The 19954-nt window shown below is 47.6% G+C and overlaps 1 protein-coding gene and 1 long non-coding RNA gene across 2 annotated transcripts in view; one reads left to right on the forward strand and one right to left on the reverse strand.

Moving 5' to 3' along the window:
• TSHZ2 (teashirt zinc finger homeobox 2) overlaps positions 1-19954 on the forward strand; it is a 236373-nt gene that overhangs the window by 196963 nt on the left and 19456 nt on the right. The window lies entirely within an intron of this gene.
• Positions 3301-10596, reverse strand: LOC306653890. The gene is made up of 3 exons (XR_013761812.1): positions 10091-10596; positions 8031-8191; positions 3301-5301 (listed from the first exon to the last, which is right to left on the reverse strand). It is a non-coding gene; the product is annotated as an uncharacterized lncRNA (long non-coding RNA).

Raw genomic sequence — 19954 nt, forward strand, 5'->3', positions numbered from 1 at the left:
GCGGCATGGGACAAAGTTCCTCTAGGCTGTAAGTGTGGTGTTTGTTTGAGTCTCTTCCTCAGGGGCCTGAATTTCATTTTCCTCGATGAACGAAATTTTAGCAAGACGACTGTGCTCCTTTTTGGCAGATCTGGTCCGTGGGTAAATAAGGGAACTTCAGGGCTCTCGGTTCGAAGTCCACAATGGCATATAGAGGGATATCGTCTACATAAGCCCCACATTGGTGTCAAGAGGGACTTTACTGTTCTTTTAGCTGCAAAATGTGAGGGTAGTCTGGCTTCAGATATGGCTGGATTCAGGAGTCTAACCACTTGCTCTGTGCCAACTCCATTCTCAAAAGGTTCTCTCTTCATGAAGGTGGTCCCCCAGAGTCAAAGTCATCAGGAAAGAAAGGACTGCTTTCCTCCAGTGGTTCCAAAGAAATTCTCTCTGTATGTTAGTCAGTTTTTTTGTTGTTGTTGTTTTGGGGTTTTTGGGTTTTTTGTTTGTTTGTTTGTTGTTGTTGTTGTTGTTGTTTTGTCACTCTAACAAATACCTGAGTAAAACAATTTAAAGGGGGAAAGATGTATTTTGGCCTACAGTTCCAGAGGTTTCAGTTCATGGTCAGTAGGCTCCATGCTCTGGACCTAAGGTGAGGCAGAACATCATGGCAGAAGGTGTAACAGCTACCAAGCAAAGAGAGCAAGAAAGCAAAGGGGGAGGACCAGAGACAAGAGCTACCCTTCCAGGAAATGCCCCCAGTGGCCCACTTCCTCCAGATAATGCCATCCGATTATTAACACATTAATGAATTGATCCACTGATAAGGTGAGAGCTCTCATGATTCAGTTCTTTCCCGAAAGTTCTACCTCTGAACACTGCTGCACTGGGGACCAAGCATGAGCCTTGAGGAACATTCCAGATCCACACTGTAAATTCTGCAACTACTGTTTTTCAAAACTGAGTCCATCCCTGGACCATGCGCCATGGCCAGAGGGACAGTGTGTTTAGAAGAACTTCGGGCCTTGGCTGGCCTCCTCATCAGGTGGCTGAAACTGCTGGTGTGTCCTAACTTGCATGGTAGGAAGGGACTGTAGTCCAGAAGAAAGTCCAAGCCACGGTGCTGTTAATCAGACAAAGAACAGTGGGCCCTGGAAAAAGAGAAAAAAAAAAAAAAAAGCCTCCTACAAGATGTAATTGACAGCCTGAAGGATCACACTTGGCTTCCACTGCGGAATGGAATTCTTCAAAATCTGAAAAACAACCAAAACTTTCAATAATTTTCAAGTGGCACAAAGTCCACCTACCTTAGACGTAAGTCTTCAGAGAATATGGGTTGAAAGTGTGTTACCCGTTCCTTGCTCAGGTCTTAAAATTCTTGCAAAATTGTACCTTTTGCCTTGCTTATGACAATTTTGAGGCTGGATTAGTCCTTGAAGAAGACTGGTCCCAAGGCCCCTTCGGTGGCTCCTCCCAGCTGCTCCAGCGCAGTGATAGCTACTTGGTGCCAGCGCGCGCCCAAAGCCGGAGCCGGGCCAGCCGCACGGCTGATTAAACCCGTGGGGAAAACTGTTTAAAGTTTAATTAATCAGTCAATAAGAAAAATTGAGCTCTATACCAGGAGTAAGACACGGTGCACGGCTGGACCCACACACGCAGAGATGAATTCGATGGAGAAGTATTTCCTACAGAAATTGCCCACATTTTCTTTTGATAACACCATTGTTTGGGATACCATTAAGAATTTAATCAACACAGTAATTGGCCTTTTTTTTTTTTTTGCAATTTCATGCCAATGAACACTGATAAGTCAGCCTCGATGGTTGCGCTTCACACTTGAGATTTGAACAGTACCTGAGAAAAGAAGGTCCTAATGAAATCACTGTTACCCTGGGCTCCAAAGGACGCCCGGGCCACCTGACAGCATCGTTCCCTCGTCTGGAAAGCTGACTCAATTCAGCAAAGGTCTCCTAACTGCTTCTTGAAGGTGGGATACTGTGCAGAACAGGACACGAGCCCCAGCGTTGCCCTTCCGAGGCTTCAAGTCCAATGTGAAGACCCCTAACTCACAAGGTGAAGCGTACTGTGTGATAAAATGTGGGCAGGGACCCACAGCAAGTGAAAGCCTTCCAGTTGACATGGTGAAGCACTAACTTAAAGGCTAAGGTACTGAGGAAACAACAGTGACGGGAACACACCAGGTCCCCACTCTGGTGGAGGTTACTATCAAGTAGGGGGGCAGACAAGGCAGAATCGGACAAAAATTGTAACGCATGGCAGATTATTAAATGCTATGCAAGAAAAACGAAGTCACATGGGGGCAGCGTTGGAGAAGAAGGGGTGAGCACCTTTAGGACGAGGGCTCAGGAAGGTCTCTTGAAGGAAGTGCCATTGGAACGGCGAAAGGGGCGGAACTGAATTCGGGGACATGTAAAGCACTTTGCAAGGTGCAGCTGCTCCTGAGCCCCGGGTGAACACCACTGTGGGTTAAATGAGCAGAGAACGTGGCTGCAGTTAGCTCGATGGAGGGGGGTTTGTGAGGATGTGGCCTTGGAAGGGGTGAGTTCTTGGGGAGATGAGAAGGGTCACCCAGGGGACCGGAAGGGTGGACTGTACACCTGGATGCTGAGTCCAGGGACTGCCAACAGGCAGACCCATGGTCAGACATCTTCCTGCGGATGTGCAATTTTTATTTGAGTTTTTTGTTTGTTTTGTGTTTTAAGCGTTTTTTTTTTTTTTTTTTTTTTTTTTAATCAAAACCTGAATTTCGGGTAACTGAAAATATTAAGTCGAGTGGCACCAAGCCCATCTTCCCCCCGGGCAGACGATCATCTGAGCTGACTGATCACAGCCTGCTTTCTCTCTTCCGTGCTTACGACACCACTTTCGGTATCTCGGTCTATTGGATGTTTCAGGGATGGAAAGAGCAGGCTTGATCGTCATATAAAGGCACTCTCAGCCCTCCACCGTTACACCTGGCCTCCACGCCTGCTGCTATTGTAATTTGCATTTCCTGGTGCACTGCGGAGGCTGGGCAGCTGTTAGGAGACGTTTGTCTTTTTCCCAGAGATCCTTAGGGCTTTGGTCCACACCCAGAGTTCCATCATGGAAGAAGCGCCCTGTGCTGATTTCCTTCAGGAGAGACGTGGGGAAGAGGATCCATTAAAACCGAAGAGCAGGGTGTAGCGAGGAAGGGAAGGAACTGTGCAGCGAGAGGTCCTTCCCGTCTCTCCCTGGGGCTGAGCCCCACCGTCCACCCCCACCGCAGGGCCAGAATCTGCCTCCGAGACCCGACTCCTCTTCTTCCAGAATCCGCCAGTCCAGTTCCCAGAGGACAGAAGAGCTTTAGCTCTGGCCTCAGGCCTTCTCTTCCCTGGAACAGCATCTAAGAACCCTGAATAGAAGACCATGTGGCCCTGCTCACTGTGGACCGGACACTGGTATCTCGGGGGCATGAAGGCCATGCCCGAGCAGTGTCCCTGTCATCCATCCGGACGCTTGCAGTGGCCAGCACCACATCTTCTTCACACTCCCTGCCCACTGTCGGTGGCTGAGGCTTCGATTTCTGCAGGAGGAACAGGCCCCAGCCAGGAGCGCGGTGGGCAGGAGAAGGGCAGGGGACACCTGTCACCCCAGGCAGGCAGCAGGGCTGTGGAGGTGGAAGGAAGGGCAGGGGAGCCAGAAGACCATAGCTGGGCTCCCTGGACAAGGTCATTCCTGCCACACCAGATAGGACAGCACAGGGCTCAAGCACAGGCGTGGCATTTCCCGGTGCTAATGTCATCCCAGAAAGGTCTGTAAAGCCCCTCCAGTGTCCACGCCTGTCAGGGGTGCGCCGAGCCCCACAGCATGTCACTCCAATTCATCACCTAGAGAAGACAGCTCCGACATGTGAGACTGCTTTCATCTTTGCCTATCAATCAATCCTTGCTCCCCGTAATCATTTGGGTTGCTCTTCCCTGAACTCGCTGAGTGTGTCTCCCTGGCGCTGGGACTGAGCTGTTCAGAGGTGAGCAGGCCGTTCTCGCAGGGCCTGGCAACCCACTCTGCAGCCCAGAGAATTCCACTCAGGGCTGTGGCTGGGAGCAGAGCTGGGAACAGTCCGTCTCCAGTTTCCAAAGAGGCTGTTCTCTTTGTTCCGGAGCAGACCGTTTGTTATTTTTAGTGTCTGATTGTCAGGCTGCAGCATTAGAAAGTTTGTGGTCACATTATGTATTCCAGAAAGTCACATTGCTAGTGATGTGCAGCCGTATCAAATAGATGAGTAATTGCCCACTGTCATGTCCACCCGTCAGGAAGTGTCCTGCCAAGCAGGGAAAGGCAGACCGGAGGGCGTCACCTGCCCAGTTGCCCACCTGCTTGCACTGGGCACTGGGTGGGCCACCGCCAGCCTTTCCACTAGCGCCCTCTGCTGGCTGATGCCCTTTTTGAGGCCGCAGAAGGGGCCTCCCCTCACCAGACAGCTCCTGATGGCTCCAGGCAACTCAGACATCATTGTTCCCATTTTAAAGACAAGAAAACTGAGCCTGGGAGAAGTGAACACATAGCTCGCTATCAGCAGGGAATAGAGAATGGACAAAGAACAAGCACAATGAGAATAACAGCCCAAATGGACATCGGCACCTCATTTCAGATTTCCCAGGGCCAGGGGCTGCCAGCTTTAGGGGCAGAAAGGTAATGGCATGACTGTGAATCCAGGGGCAATAGGAGGAGTGGGGAGGGGACTGTGGCGACCCTGGGGCTCAGTGGACAGGGCCAGCAGCAGTCCTGCTCGGTCATCAGCACTGGCCCGGGGTCATCAGTACTTCTCAGGCCACATCGACGCTTACGTGCGAAGTGGTTCTGATTTGGGAACAATGTGTGAGGCAAGCAGTACCAGTCTCAGGCCTCCACCTGGACCTGCAGCCCCAGCTTGTGACTGGGGTTATCCAGAGCTCCCCTTCTTATTCTCTGCCACTAAGTTTCTCAAATCCTGGGATATTACTACTGGCTTCGTTCTCCCGATTGCAGACCAAAACCCAAGGTGGAAGGAAGTTACATCAATCTACCTCATGTTGGAAGGGAGACAGACTCAGGTTTTCATGCCCCAAGCCCCAGTTCTGCACACTGAACGACACACCCAAGGGTCTTACTTCCTCAGAAGCCAGGAGACCCCTCACCTACCCTCTCCTTTTTAAGAATGAGAGAGCTGAGAATCAGAGGAAGAAGGCTCAGGCAGAGGATGCATGTGGCAGATGATCTCAGGTCTTTAGGGACAAGATGGTGTCTTTTATTCTGCACTGCATTTCCTAAAGGCCATGTCTATAGGCTGAGGCCTCTGGCCTGTGACTAGAACAGTCACTCTGAGCATCTTTCAAGGAACAGAGCTGTGTGCACGCAACCGGCCCATGATCTCAGCACCCACTGTGACTCAGATTGAGAGATGGGAAACACTGAGTTGCAGCAAGCAAGATCAAACCTAGAACAATTGGCGAAGGGGCACTTGAATGTGGCCCGCAGACTGATTTCATTTGGTCCACATTAAACATTAAGTAAATAACAACAACAATAAAAAAAAAAAAAAGTACTGCCAAAGGTTGACAATCAGAAGATTTTACATAGACATCCGAATTCCCATTCTTCTGCAAGATCCAGAAATCCACCATCTTGGTTTTGTATTTGTAATGAGCAAGATTAGCTGAGCCCGCTCCTTCCCCCAGGTCATGTCCCGCCAGTTCCCCCCAGTGCCAGGCTCTTTCTACTGTCTCCCTAAGGTCACAAGTCACTAGACATGTATCATTGTGTTCGTGTCATTCTTCCACCAAGAAAATGAGCTGTTTCCCATAGTGACGCCCTTAACAGTGGCGTTCCTAAAACAAACTGAGGAGCATTTGAGAGAGCGGGAGGGAGCCACTTCCTTCGTGGAGGGGAAGAGCAGTCTAACGTATGTAAGAAACAATGTGGGGCTACTTTCCCCTGTTCAGCACCTGCAATCCCCACCCCAATTTAGGGATGACTTCATTCTAGTAATTCAACTACCCAATGTAGACATAGACTGGTCAATCCAGTCAGTTAACTCAAGACAAGCCTGGGTAAGTGAGCTACGACTTGCTAAGCTGGGAAGGTAGTTATTTTCAACCAGGGAGCTTTTACTGAGACCCTCCCTCTGAACCCCTTTCTCAGTCTTTCAATAGAAAGCCAACTTCTCATATTCTCCACCGGCCCAAGACTTCCAGGTAAACACAGTCTACTTAAAATGCTAGGAATTCCCCCATAACAGCGGTTGTCCTCATCCATCCATTTCTATGTCCCTTTCTCTGGCTTTTTATAAACACGAGAACAATCTTAGGCAGTTTAGCCAGCGGCCAGTAGAGCGTAAGTTCCCCAAACAGACAACAAGGGTCCTGTAGTTACACAGGGCTGAAAACGGAATGCTCACCCATTCCTGCTTCACTCTGCTACTGCATCGTGGCCAGGGATACAGTCTCCAGTGGTCAGATCACTGCAGTTGACCACGCTCGGGAGAGGCTGTGGGCTAGCACTCTGTGACTGTTGCCTTATTTGAAGGGACTGGAATCCTAGAAGTTGAACCCTGAAGGAGCCCTTACCCATTATCTGGCCATGGGCCACAGCTCAAAGGCTTACCTGGACGGGGAACTCATGTGGGTGAAGTAAGCCTAGTAAAGACTCATCATGATCATGGAAAGAAGCCACACTCCACACCAGCCAGTGACAGACACAGACAATGCATGTCCACTGCCACCTAATCTTTAGATTGTCCAAGGAAGAGCAAAATCTGACCTTTTGTGACATCTTCTGATCTTCCAATGCCAACGACTAATTTCGTGTTTTATTTTTAAATACCCTGAACCAAATTAAATGTGTATGCTAATTTAGACTTAGCCCAAGGTTACCAGTTAGACTCCTTGATCTAGTGTCATCTCGTTTTTGACAAAGGGAGCTAGGATCCATTGAGAGCAGTTCAGAGGACAGGGACAAAGCAGGCATTCACACCCACGGCTTAGAAAGCCTGGAGGAGGCCTGGCTGAAACAGGAAATCTGTGTCCCTCAGAGTGAAGACAGTGAGGTAGCTTGGTCTTCTCCCCCTGCAGTGAGGCGTCTTATTCTCAGTAGAAATCCACTCATCCCCTCGACCAGAAGAGCCCACCATAGCTAATGTTCCTTTAAAAAGGCAGATTTTAAGCTGTCTCATTTTTCTTGGAAAAAAAGTCTTTGAGGTAATGAAAGTGAAAGCAAATAATTATCAAGAACAAGAAAGTACTGTAGAATGAAAAACAGGAGAACAAGTTTAATGCACACCTATCCATGTGTCCATGTACCTACACACACGCTCAAAGATGGCGGTTGAGGAGTTTGCCTGCCGCCTGTGGAAGAATTGGCCCCACATCTATCCCAGGCTCTCTGTTGGTGAGACTGTTCCTCTACAAGCCCACCATTTTTAAGGGGCAGTTTGGGTTTCTTTCCTCCCTGTCAGGGTTAGCCATGGACTCACCTGGTTTTACAATTAAATTTTATTGGCACTCAGCTGTGCGCATTTATTCCCGTACCACCCCTGTCTGCTGTGGTGCCAGGAGAACAGAACAGAGTATATGTGACAGAATCCACGTGACCCACCAAGTCCACAGTGTTTCCTGTGTGGTCCGTTACAGGAAAAGCTTGCTGGCCACTGCCAGCTCTTGTTGGCCAGAGATACATCCCTGGTGTCGTGTAGGGCACAATTAGTTTTGTGAATGGGGTTGAGAAAATGACATTGGGTACCAAATCAAAATCTTGAACGATTACAGAGAAAAAAAGAAAAAAGTAAATACAGTCAGCCAGGAGTAAACAGGTGACCTAGAGAGCTTTTTGTCCACTTCAAGGTGACTGTGTGTGCCAGGCCCCAGGCTGGGACTACCACCTGGCAGGAACACAGGTCTAGTGTTACCAAGTCCTCTGACTTACGATGATCCACAATCTGGATTTCCATGTGAATTCTCCCTTGCTTCAATTTTGGTGACTGCTTTTACTAATACTCCATAGGTACCTACTGGGTCTGCAGGGATGGTTCTTACCTTTCTCATTTCTGACCAGACTGCAGAAAGATGAACTGATGGAACAGAGATTTTGTGTTGCAGTAGTAATAAGGAATCTGGTGGCCAAAGTCTCATTACCAGGTCTGTTCAAAATGCCAGCACCTTCTGGTTTGCCTTCAAACAACGCCAAACACCTAAATCTGTGTAGTGAACACAGATAGAAAGAGACAGAAAGGTTAAAAGTATACTCATAATCACTTGCTTTTTCTCCCCTCCTAAACGTGTTTGAGAGCAATATTGTTTCGTAAAAACAATATGACCCCATTTCTAAAGCAATATTCATGCTAAGCCAGTCAGCTGTTAAATATACCCAGCAGTTTGCATTATGATGAAGCTAAGCCAGAATTTCAATTATTTTCTGGACACATTTAAAATTATAATACTTTACCGGGTTAGTGTTATAGTTCATCCAAATTACTCACAAACTATCATATCAATCTCTTGCAACTGCTAATGCCTTACAGATGCGTGAAGTTGGGCGAAATAAGAGACTGACCAGGGTAATGACCTTCATGCTGGCATTGTGTTTTAAGGCATACATGTCAAAACTTGCTTTTGCAGCCCATAATATTTAGGCAAAAAAGAAATAAGTAGAGGAAATGGACTGCTCTTTTTCCAGTTTCTAGGAAAATACTTGGTTCTGTGCAAAATTTTCTGGACAGTCCACTCCACCCCTCTGGCTTGGAAATGTTCCCTTTCCTGCCAAATGACTTGGTAGAAGCCAGTGTCCGAGTACCCAGTGTTAGAACTACTATTTTTTCCTCCATCTTTTACATGGTTGCCAGTGATCTTTGACCTTCTTGCTTTCAGGGGTGCACCTTGTTCCAAACCGGTGGTGCAGGCTACATTCATCAAGGGCAGGCGCAGTTAACCAGCAAAGATTAATGTATATCACCAGCCACCACACAAAAACTGGGTCTTCCTGAAGAAGGCTTGCCCCCTCAGCCACTGTAATCAATGGGGCCTTTTTATGCCCTTTGTATAGTGTGGAATATCACATGCAAAACATGCCTTAGTTCACTGATGACTGCCTATCCAGAGGCTCTGTCAGTTGGCCCTGTGTTCTGAGAGACCCCGTGTCACTTAAAAAGCAGGAGCCATAGGAACTGTCTGTTGTGAGCTCACTTCAAACGAGGCTCATGCTACAAGCTTAGCCAAACATCTGCAACCCACATGGGTGTCCCGGGAGCTAACTCGAGACTTAGCAAACTTATAGAACAAGGTCCAGCCAATCCGATTAGACCAGCAGAAGCCTATTTGAAAAGATTGCTCACCTATTCAGGTTGTCTTTGCATTGACAAAATGAAGTACAGGAAAACAAGAAATTTATCCTTTGCTAGCGTTTTACCTTTAATATCTTGAGTTACTGCAAATAAGCCACTTGGCACCTGTGGCCATTTAAATGTAAATTTGAATCGATTAAAACGAAATAAAGTGAAAAATTCTGTCTTTATGCCAGCAAGCCACATTTGCAGTGCTGAGCCGCAACTCCTGGATTGGATGGTTCAGATATTTAACCTTTCCATCACCGCAAAAAAGTCCTGTTGGGAAGTGCTGATCTAGAGATCTGTGTCAGTCAGCATCTTGTGACCTCAGGGTCAGACTGTCTCTTTGTCCATCAGGCAGTGTTACAGCCAAGGTAGGACTTGCTAGAGTATGACATGGTCCCGCGGGTAGCACTCAAGATCATTTTGACATGAATGAGTATTTTGTCTTTTTCTAAACATCTAAATGTATGGTTATTTCAGAGTATTTTAAATATATGTGACAAGAAATAGGCTAAATAAGGAAAGCCCATCTCAAACACTTATGTACTCATAAGGTGGTCCACTCCATTTAGGTGACTTCCTTGTAATGGCACAAATATAGGAGTGGGAGACAGATGGGGAATGACCAGGAGGAGGAGGGAGGCAGGTGGCGGTGGTGACAGAAGGGTGACCCTGGGGCCTGGGGATAGGATCGTTTTATATTTCAACTCTAGAGGGAGCCACACGTATCTACCTATGTGATAGAAGTTATGTAGAACTAGATACACACACCTGAGCGTAGGTAACACTGGTGAGATCTGGGAAGGTCAATAGATCCGGTCAAATTCATTTCCTGTGTGGTCCTGTCCTCTGGTTACCCAGGATGCTGCTCTTGGGGGAAACTGGGTGAAGGGCACACAGGTTGTCTCTGTATTGTTTCTTAAACTGCATGCGAATCTACAATTATCTCAAAAGAAAAAAAAGTTTAAAAATACATATGACAAGCACATCAAATCCAAAGTGTTTGGATGTAATTTCTTAGGATAAAGTTGAAGGAACAAATGCCATGCTAATCCATTATTCAAAGGAAAAAAATGTTAGCAGAGAACAGCAAAGGGGATGCAAATATAGAATAAGTTGTGGAGTGGTACGTGAAAGGCTGAATTTGAGGAATTCTAGCTCTGCGATTAGGAAATAGGCCCCGGAGTGAGACAAACTTAGCTGTGACATCTCAGGCAAGTTACTTCTCTGGTCCTCAGTCTTCCCATCCACAAAATGGGGACAATGACAGTACTGTTTTTGGGGGGTTATTTATCAGGGGTTGAACTCAGGGGGACTCAATTACTGAGCCACATCTCCAGTCCTATTTTGTATTTTATTTAGAGACAGAGTCTCACTGAGTTGCTTAGCGCCTCACCATTTCTGAGGCTAGACTTGAACTCACGATCCTCCTGCCTCAGCCACCACACCTGACTAACCGCTCTGTTCTCTTGATGTTGTTTTGAAGCTATGATGTGAGGATAAATGTCAACTACCAGTGCATTTTCTAGTTCATACTTACAACTTAATAAATGGTGCTATTGTTGGGTTTTGTGTACCTCGTTCCATAAAAATTGGACATGATTAATTAACCACATGATTGCTTAAATGTGGGTCATCCAACTTTTTATGCAAAGGGCAGAGAGTAAAAGTATTTTTGGCTTTGCAAGTAATATAGCTTCTGCAGCAACTCTGCCCATGGAGCATAAGAGCGGCCATCAGCGAGCCAATAAGTATGGCTAGGTTCCAATAGAGTTATTGACATGATAGAGGATCAGATTTGGTCATTTTGGGCATATGCTGCCAATCCCTGGATGAAATTAATTTCCTCTGTTGACACGTGGAGACAGAGAGAGACCCCTGAAGGAAGACACAGTGGGTCTTCTCTTCCTTTTCCCCTTCTGCCTCCAAGCTTAGGGACAATTCCATTATGAAGCCAACCAGAGGCCAAGTCAAAATGCACTTGCTAATTGTCCCACAGCATGTCCTGCTATTGACAGGAGTTCATCAAGTCTCCCCTGGGTCGTGTACATAGTAGGTTCTCAATAAATATTGAGTGATTGATTGATTGGCCCATTAACAATGACAGCTGACTCCTGATGCAAGCTAACGGAAACTGGAAGACCAGTGCTCCCGGGTGACCTCTCCCTGAGGACTGGAGGAGCAGAGGCCCGAGGTCCAGCCAGTCCTCACACTGATTCAGCCCTGCGGACCAGGCTCCGCGGTTTATGAGATATTATGTCGCTTAATCACTCAAATCGTCACAACACTGCTCCGACAACTATTTGTAGCTTGGTTTTACAGCTAACAACAGAAACTCAGGAAAACCAGCAGTTTCCCGAAGACTGCATATTAACTGGCAGTCAGGACCGAGATGCCAATCCAGTTGTCCTGACACAAGTCTCCCCTGGAAAAGTGACCAGTTGCTACTCCAGTAATACTGCAACTCTAAGTTGTGAAGGAGGAAGAGGGGATAGGTTAAACACACTCCATTTCAAATTATTTGGAAGAGAAGTGAAAAATCTCATTGTGGCAATATTTATGTCAAAGCATGTGTAATGCCCTAAAATTATAACATATGATAAAGAATACATCTGACATAAAAAAAAAAATTGTGCATGTATTTGAAAAAGCATGTGCACATACACATATAATCTTGAAAGCGTGCAAACCAGGGGTTTAAGGTAGATGGCGCCAAGCCTACGGTCCCCGGCTTCCTTGGTGGGCCTGCCATGTTCCTGTTTGACAGTGTTGCCTTGAGACAGTGCGAGCATTTCCTAGTTTGTCACAGTCCCCATTGTTCCCAAGTGGCTTTCCAATTCTTCCCCCAAGATTCAAGCAACCTGCATGCTTTTCCTAAAACTGGGCGAGACTGTCCCCTGCTGCTGCAGTAGTGACTGGCAGGTGGGATCCTTCCCGCTTCCTCCCCAGCCCTCCAGGCAGGAGAGGACCCACCTCAGGCCCCGCCCACTGCAAATTCAGCTGGACCCAGTGACTCCATTTGTCCCTCACTCCTGCCCTGCGCTGCCTGGGAAGCGCAGACCTTCTCCCTCCCCGCCCTTCCTCCCCTGCCTGCTCTTCCCTGCAGCCTCGTTTCCCTTCTTTACTGTGGATTTGGGGCCCCTGCCTTTGCTCCTCCCCCAGCCCAGAGTTTCTGTGACTGTCCTTCCTGCTTCCTCATGGCCTGTTCCACCTGGCTTCTCCCCAGGGACTGCCCCCAACTTTCTTCTCACCTGAAGAAGTCCTCTCTCTCTCATCCCCTCCCTCTAATAACAAGCAGATCAATCAAACAAGCAAACAAAAACCTATCCCTGTTGAGCTCTTCCCCTTGGCAGCCAGCTACTCCAGCTTCCTGGCTGGCTTGCACTTACCTTAACCCAACTTTTCAAAAGTGAGGTGTGTTCCTCTTCCTGCCTTCCGTGAGTCATCTTTTGCTTGTCCTTTGCAAATGACAGAGGAGAGCAGCATTTGCAGCTTCCAGCACAGGTGAACACACACACACACACACACACACACCCTAACTTAACTACAGAGATGCCCAGTGACAAGGGAGCTCTGTGCAGAGGCCTAGGGTTTGGGTCTCAGCCTTGATATATTCTGACAGTGATCCTGGGCACTGTCCCTTTATCTGTTAAAAACCAATAAAAAGATACAATTAAATATTCCCCAGCACCACTGATATAAAGGTGGAAGAGGATGTTCCATACAGCACTCCTCACGAGCTCTGTGCTCGGGAGAGGTGCTATTATTGTTATGAAATGTGTGTGCGCAGAGACACGTGTGTGCACATCCCTCCTCTTAATTAGAGTCGCCTGTGGTCAGTTACCATGTCAAATCCTCATTCTCCAAAGGAGTCAGCACGGGGCGTTTCATCTAGGAGCGCTTTTAATAGCTGCGTGTGCAGGCGGTGCGTGGCGGGAAGTGAGGCCGTCGGATCGACCAGGGTATTGTTAGGGTTGTAATAAGGCTTAGGTGTTCACATGGTTTATTTAGAACGGGAATTCTGCACTCATCCGCGTTGCCCTTGGGGACAGGAGGCTTCTGCATCGTGGGGCGTCCGGAGTATGGAGGGAAGCTGAGCAGCAGCACTGGCCTCTACCCACTAGATGCCAGTAGCAACCCCTCCCCAAGGGCAGTCATCCAGTCGACACAAAGACGCTTCCAGATACTGCCAAAGGTCCCCCCGGGAGGCAAGATGGCCCTTGTTGTGCTCTGGATCTCATGGTGTCTGGAAACTCCTCCTCCTGAGAAATTTAAATCAATAGTAGGGTCGCTGTTCGGGGAATTGACGCTCCCAAGGTTGGAAAAGTCAGGTGAGTGCTGGGGTCAGAGAAGTATCAGTTTAGAGAAAGCAATTTGCTTTCATATGCAGAATTTTTCACTCCAACAAAGGACCCTAGGAGAGAAAAATGCTGATTTCACACAGCTTATTGAATAAGATCCTGCAAGCTCCGGGCATCCCGTAAACCTGCCCGAAGAGAGAGTCCCGTGCCCAGCCTCACCAGGCAAGGATGCATGTGCCAGCGCCGGGGTAAGCCGCGCGTTCCTAGGAAGTACTTCAAAAAGTTCTTTTTTAACATCAAAACAAACAAGGGTCAGCGGGTCTCCCTCGCAGCCTCTGTCTATTTATAATTGTATTTTATATAAACATATTTTGTGACTGTGGAAAAGACTTCATGGGCAACACAATGGCAAGCGTTCTTCAAAACTGTCTTTAATTATTCATTTGGCTGTGCTATATTTTATGTTTCTTTTCATAAATGTTCATCTTTATTATTGCCTTACCGAGGGGGAGGGAAAACACACGCACAGTAATACCTGTTATTAAATGACCTATCAGAGTGACATGGATAAATGTTGCGAGCAATTTAATTGTTTCCTATCTGCAGTTTTATACAGTTTCTATCAAACTGAAGGGTAATTTTTTTTAGTAGCTGCTTATTTTAAATGTACAAAACCCTTGTGTGTAATTCCATTAGCTGCCCTACAGCATTGCAATCTACAGTTTCCCTGAGGCTGTTGTGAAATATTGATGAAATCCTTGCTTTTGTGGCTTCCTCTGATACACTAAACATTTGTCTGATGTTAGTTGAACTTGAATGGATCTGTTCAGAGCTATATCAGTAGTGACTTCAAAGGGAGTAAGGCTGTTACAGGGTTTTTTCCTCATTTTTCTTTCTTTACTTCTTCCCTTTTTTCCTTTTTTTTTTTTAACAAACCAAAGTTTCAAAGCTGCATCGTGACATATATACTTTATAGAAACAAAGTTCATTTCCAATGGCCCCAAGTACCCAAAAAACTGCTGATATTGATAATTGAAAAAAAAAAAAAAATTCCTGATTAGTTGGTCATATGGCTGTCCATATTTTGACACAGAAGTGGACACCGTCCCTTAGCATGCACTCACAGAGAGAGAGCAGGAGGAGGGTGCAGAAGCCCAGCGGTTAACTTGGTCCTGGGGACCCATCTTCTGTGCTTCTGGGAGTCTGCTGCTAGGACTCGCCCACCCAACAGCCTTGGAAGGACACCATGAGTGACAAAAATCTTGGATGGACTCTTTTCCAGCGTACGCTGAACATCGAGTGTCACGGCATTCAGAACCAGAGTTCCTATCAACCCTGCTTTCTGTTCAGGTCGTGAATTGTATCTGCTGGGGTTCATTATTTTATTTATTTATCTAGTTTACTTGTAGATGGACACAAAACCTTTATCTATTTATCTTTATGTGGTGCTGAGCATCCGACCCAGTGCCCCACGTGGGCTGGGCAAGTGCTCTACCACTGAGCCACAACCCCAGCCCCGGGTTCGTTATTTTTCAACATGACACATAGTGTTTAGGACCTGAGAAGCAATCAGGTGCTGCCAAAGGGCAGGTTTCTCAGCCTTGGCATTCTTGGTACTTGGAGCCTGGTCCTCTCCATTGGGAGAGCTGTCCTGGCTTTGGAGGATGCTGAATGGCGTCCACTGACTCCAGTGCCAGTGGCCACTTCCCCAGCTGTGAGGACAAAAATATGTCTCCAGACATTACCACATGTCTTTAAAGGTGGGGGACAAGATTGTCCCTCCTCCTCCCGGGTGAGGATGTCACTGAAGACCCAGAAGATTCCCTCACTGTAAAGAAGTCATGGTGACAGGAATTCTCAGATATCTCACGGGACCTTTTTCAGATTGTCTGTCTAGGACACTCTGGGCCCATATTCAGGAATCCAGGCACTATTTGCACTTTAGCTTCTTAGAGTTCTCTGGAAACAGGAAGCAGAATAGTAGCTTACTGTCCTGTTATTGTCCCTGAAATCTCCAGCAACTGGCTAAAAGGGCTTGTTCCTGGGCTGGGTGGCATTGCTTTGTAAAACATCTTTTGTCCACGAAAGTTCAGTAAATCATAATGAATGATCCCTACGGTGGCTTCAATCAATTTCCCTCCCAAGGGCCCCAGCCCACAGAGACACAGCCAGCTGGTGAGTCACCTTTGCCCTGGATCACTTGACATGTTTCTTCCGGCAGAAACTTCAGCAGTACCACCTTGCCATTGGCTTTGAGCTTAAAACTAGCAAACACGGCACACTTTTTACATCCACGACCGTCCTCTGTTACAACTCTTTCAAAGCAGAGGTTGAGTGCACTCCTCATTATCAAGCTGTGTGATGAGAGTTGACTAACTTCATGTCGACGTCCTCTGCAAAGTCCTCAACTGCATGAGACTGCAACACCCATCCCTTGTGCTTCTCTGGGGCTCAATCTGGGACACACAGTAGGTGCTCAGCTTTTCCAACGAAGTAGTTAATTGTTTAAGTAAGGGGCTGGAGAAGACCCACCCCACCGCTTGTCCTCAGTGGGAGCCCCACCTCTCCTCCTGGAGATCTGGAGAGCACCCACGGAAGTGGGGCCAACAGAACAGAACCGTAAAGAAAGGAAACTCGAATCCCACCCTCTCCCATTCCAGCCTCCCCGATCTGGCATCGACTCTTGGAGAATGAATGTCATCCACTTTTTTGTTTTTATTAATACAGTAATTTTGGATCACTTTCCCCAAATAGGTTACTTCACGTGTTATCCGAGGGCTGGTGGCTTCGTGTCGCCTCTCTTCCCGCTCTCTTTCTTTGTCCTGAAAGCCCATCCACATTGGCAAAGCGGCCGCTGGGCGCTGGCTGTGTCTGCACAAGGCACAGACATGCGTGGGCTCCCGGTCCCAGCTGCAGGGACACCCCTGTGTCCTCTGTGGGGTGGCACAGACAAGGGGGGACCCTGGAGCATGGAAGCCAACAGACTGGAGATGCGGTGTCCTGTCCTCCGACAGCAGGTGGAACGAGGAAGAAAACCAATGTCTGCCATGCAAAGAAGGAACTCCATCAAAGAAAGGAAAGACTGTGCTCAAGTCCCTAAAAGCAGCCATGGAATCAGCCACGGAGACGCAGGGTAAGAAGGCCTTCCCGCTGCGCCTCCTTAAGGCGCGGAGAAGCCGGCCTTCCCTCGGCCTCCCTTCTCCAGGAGAGGCTGTTTGTCAAAGCAGCAGTGGCGACTCCAGCTTGTCTCCACTGCCAGGGTCTCTGGGATGGGAGAAGCTTCTTTTCCGCAAGTGCCTTCGGCCCCAGACATGTCTGCGGTCTATTTACGTTTGGCTGGAACGCACGGAATAAGCAGCGGAGAGCGCATCACTCACGTGGTGACAGGAGGGGAGACGAGGCCTTCTTGACATCCTGCATATACAAATCATCGCTTGTCTCTCCAACTAGCTCCACTTGTACATCAATCCAGGCCCCTTCAGAAAGGATCTGCGGTAAAGTGGTCTCGCTTCAGCTGGCGACACGGATTGCGTTATTGAAGGCTGTTCTTGGGTTGTCTACAAAGCCACCCTGAGCCGCCGAGGTGGTCTTTCCAAGAGATGGTCCTGGAAACCGCTCGGGCAGGCCTCGGAGAGAACCTGAGCACTGGAAAGCGCCCAGGGGAATCACTCAAGGGGCCAGAAGCAAAGCAGAAGAGCCAGGAGAAGGATCCTCGGAGGTGGTGCTGGCCTTGGCAGTGGTCTGACTCTCCCACCCTAGTCATTCAGCAGGTGTTTATTGAGCATTTACTATGTGGCTGTTGGAAGACCCTGTTCCTAGTCTTTAAGAAATACCCGGCTCCCTAAGGGAAGGAGATGGCAGATAAGGCCCTTCTCACCCTGGCAGCTGTCACCCTCTGCAGGGACACGAGGTGGGGCATGTGGCTCACCGCTCGCTGCTCACCTCTCAGCTGAGACAGCAGAAACCTTAGGATTTGAAAGTCCTTTTGAATGGAGCGAGAATATTAGCGTTATTTTAAATACTGAATTAACCAGCTACTCTGTATAATCATCCTCATAACAGCGCAAGCCTCTACTGAGCACTCTCTCTGTGCCGAGCACTTTACCTTTTCCATCCCTTCAACAATTACTGTATTTTATCTAATCTAAGAGACCATTCAGGAAGCTGCGGGACTTATATTTTGCCCCACTGTGAAAGAAAATGCTTATAATTAAACCATGACACACTGCTGTCCTCATCTCACTTAGAGTTTCTATTTTATACTTACTGAAAGACTCTTTTAGACTTAGTTTTAAAAAAAAAAAAAAAAGATCTTTATAATGTAACACTCTTGTGTTTATATAAAATGGAAAAGATAAGCAAAATAAATTGGTTAAGGCATTCCCGAAATAGCTTCCAACTGCCCCCGCACCATCTTATGACCGTTGATTGTGAAGTTCACCCTCCCTGCTGAGGAGCTGAGGTAGGCGAGGGTGACCTGGGACCAGGGCAGTGTGGTCTGTGGAGTGCATGCTCCGCTGCGGGTCCGCTGAGGACAACGTGCAGAGAACGCGAGTCCCCGCCTTCGTGGGGTCTGAAAGGCAGTTAAGAATTTAACAACCACACATGTAATTTTTGGATTGCCATTTTGCTGGAAGCCAGCAGAGAAAAGTCCCATGACACTGTATAAGAGAGACTTCTGACCGAGTCAGGGGCTCAGAGAGATCCTGCAGAGCCGAGCCCTTTATGTTAGACTGCAAGGTCGAGAAAGACGCAGAGAAAGAATTAAAGGAAAGAAGAGAACCGTAGCATTTTCCCATTTGATCTCTCCACTGCCGAATCGGTTGGTACGGTAGTTACCCCCATTTCACAGATGAGGAAACCGAGACAGGGAGCACGTAAGGAAATTGTCTGAAGATAAAAAGCTAGTCCATGATGGAGCTGGGATCCTCCTTATCCCAAATAAATTGTTCTATTTCTTCAATGGGCAAACTCACCCACCCCCCCCCCCCCTTTTTCTTTTCTGGTGTGGAGGATGGAACTCGGGGCCTTACGCACACTAGGCAAGTGCTCCACCCCTGAGCCTTATCACCAGCCCTCAAATGAGCAAACTCAGTTCGTATTGCACTAGAGAGAGAACGAGGAAAGAGAGAGGAGAGAGATCCTTCCAGTGAGACAGAGGATCTTCAGAGTAAATTCAGACATTATCAAATAGTTTGAGTACTAACCAAAACGAGTTGACACGCCAGACGCCCGGTGCCCTGAGGCTAGGAATCGCAGCTCCGGAGGTCAGATAGAAAGACAGCCCAGGAGCTCGCATCATGCGTGGACATTTTCTTCCTAGCATTTAAGAAGTTTTTAAATGTCTGTGAAATGTTTTTAGGAAATAACAAAGAAAGGGCCACAGGCCCAATGGAGGGCTCACCAACAGGTCCAGGATCCAGGGACCCGGCCGAGCGGGCCCTTCTCCTGGACTTCTCCTGGAGCTGGCTCCGACCACACTGCGCTCCCTGCCAGGAGCCTCGATCTTGGGCCTTTGCACTGGCTCTCCCTCCCCATTTCTTCAGATCTTTGCTGAAATACGACTTCCTAACGAAGCCTACTCGGCTTGCTTATTTCTCTGGTAGCTTCCTCCCCACTCTGAGTACCCCAGCCCCCTTACCCTGCCACCATGATTAGCATCTTCTAACTGACCGTAGAACAGACTTTTTACCATGTCCGTTGTTCATTAGGCTCTTTCCACGTTGGTTTGTCAGCTCCAAAGAGAGGGAGTCTTTGCTTATTCAACTCAACGCTGTACGGAAGTACCTGTACTGGCATGTGGCAGGTGTTCAAAGTATCCCTTGAAAGGCTCGAAGAATATGTAAAGAAACTTGGACATTTTTAATTCCATAAAGTGAGGAAAACATCCACCCACAGAATTTTCTGGTCTGGGGTAGGTTTACACCTACATTCTATTCTCTGATGGAAAAAAAAAACCTAGGAGAAAAAACTGGGATGTTCCCAACACAAAGAAATAATATATGAGATGACAGATAAGCTAGTTACCCTGATTTGATACATGGGTATAGAAATATCATGGTGGTACCACACAAATATGTATAATGATCCTATACCAATTTTAAAAATTAAAAAAATAAGTAAAATCCCAGAGTAAAAAAAAAAAAAAAAAGAACTGACTGAGCAGCAGAGGTGGAATCCACTTCTTAGGGAGCCAGGGCTGCACAGAGGAGCTGGAAAACGTGCTGGCTGTCTTCACCCTGGCTTGATTTCCCATCCTGCCCCTGTGGGCTTCACTGGAGAGCCTCTTGCCCTCTCCTCTAAGCTGCATGTGGAGGTGCCCACCTCGGAGGAG

The sequence above is a fragment of the Sciurus vulgaris genome, assembly GCF_902686455.1.
Source record: "Sciurus vulgaris genome assembly, chromosome: 2".
In the NCBI taxonomy this organism is placed as follows: Eukaryota; Metazoa; Chordata; class Mammalia; order Rodentia; family Sciuridae; genus Sciurus; species Sciurus vulgaris.